This window comes from Corvus brachyrhynchos, unplaced genomic scaffold (assembly GCF_000691975.1).
Source record: "Corvus brachyrhynchos isolate BGI_N302 unplaced genomic scaffold, ASM69197v1 scaffold223, whole genome shotgun sequence".
Lineage (NCBI taxonomy): Eukaryota > Metazoa > Chordata > Aves > Passeriformes > Corvidae > Corvus > Corvus brachyrhynchos.
This window is the reverse complement of record NW_008237174.1, coordinates 601665-603644: the sequence shown is the minus strand read 5'-3', so window position 1 is coordinate 603644 and position 1980 is coordinate 601665.

Genomic DNA, 1980 nt, shown 5'->3' with positions numbered 1-1980 from the left:
CCGAACCGCCCGCGGGTCTTTACCCAGCCCCGCGACGGCCCCAGAGCTCAGGATTACCCACTTTGGTCAAGCCCAGTTTCACGCAGGGTTAGCGAGCAGTGGCTCATGAGGGCTCTGATCAGCCTGAAAACCACAGCTGGCACCGCAGAGAGCAAACACCTGGGGCTCCTGCCCGGTGCCGCGAGTGGAGAGGGACAGCGAGGCCCCAGCCCCAGGTGGCCCCTTGATCCGCCTCCTCCTGCACAGACTCTGACAGAGCAGCAGCTACCTGAAGTGAGGCTGCAGGCAGGCAGAAGGGGCAAGGTAAGAGTAAAAGTAGGAAAGAAAAAGAAAAACGAACAAAATAACATAAAATCCCCAAAACCACAACACACCCCCTCTCTCCCAGAAAAGTAAAAAAAGAGAAAAGCCCCTCTTCTTATTCCAGTCTCTAATTTGAAAATGGGGAAGAGTGAAGGGGGGGAAAAGGCAAGCCAGCAAGCACAATACCCTCCTTTCCTGCATAGAGGATGTTTATTAGTTTGTGCAATATAGATGTTTTTAATTATTAGCTCTGCGCTCTCAGGGAACCAAGGAAAAAACCCTGTCTCATCACTGTAAAAATACATCAGATTTGAACTGATTTTTGTGTTAGCTCATTTTCCTACACAGCATTAATCTTTCTCATAATTCCTAACACACTTAGTGACTGGTTTTCGCATTCCCACCTTGAGAGAGAGCACTTCCAGGCCCTAGCAAACAAAACAAAAGACGCTGCTCTGTGGAGCTCTGACCACAAAAATTTGAGGTCTTTGGGATAACTGCTTTTGATTACATGCAGTAGATTTTAGAGATTTTGTGCACTGTATTTATAGAAACATGGATGCTATTTAGCCTTTAGTAAAATTATTACTTATTATTAAACAAGAGTATATTTCTCCATTTCTCCTCTTTTTATCTTATAGCTGGGAAGACATCATCAAAACACTTGAATTTTTTGACACAAACAATTTAGAACTATAAATAAAGATACACTTGTGGGTGAAATCAGGAAGTCTCCTGAACAGAGGAGAACAATCATCAAGAACTGACACCATGCCCAGGCACCTCCGTGATCTATCTCCCCCACCCCAGCCTCTCCTCAGAAAGTCTGGGGATGCAGGAATCCCGCTCCAAGCATGGGGTTCTCCACAGAAAGGCACTGACCAACTGCTGCCACGTCATATATGCTCCAGGAGCTGGCTCTAGCTGCTCTGCCACAAACTGCCTGGGCTGTGGGTGCCACAAGCATCCATAAGGCACACAAGCAGGCTGGTGCCTACCAAGGCATTGATGTGCAAGAGCAGAGCTCCAGGGACCTGGGCAAACCTCAGCACCTCCAGACTTTGGGCAGCAGCTGCAGTGCAGGGTGCTGCAATTTGGGACTCAGAACCTTGCTTAAGGTGCAGGATGCTTTCTTTTCTGGTGCTTTTGCTCCCTGGTGTTTATCTCCCCAGCGCAAAGCAGGCAGGCTCCTTCCAACACCCTAACTTCCAATTAACTCTAACTTGAGTAAGTACCACGATCCCTTGTGCCAGGGAACCACAGAAGCATCGCAACCTCCAGCCTACAGCATCCTCAACATCGTGCTCACCCAACACCCGCTCGTTATCTGGTGCAGCAGGGGCCCTCTGTGGGGACATGCCACCTTGTGCCTCTGGGATAACCACATGGCCCTCTCCTGCTCTCTCTATGTAGTGCTGCTGCAGCCACGGGTTTCCAGGTCATTATGGATTTCTGGCTTCTATCACAGCTTCCTCTCCAGGTCTGCTTAAGAGGCAATCTTCCTCTGCCTGTTGCTCTTCCTTTATTTCCAGCTGCAAGTGGTGGAAGGGAAGCCTGCCAGTCCCAGAAACTACTGGAAGGCCTCGAGCACCTCACTGTGTGCCACCCTCAAATAATGATTTCTGCTGAAGGAAACCTGTCACAGGCTGTTCTCCTTAGAGGAAGATCATCCACAGG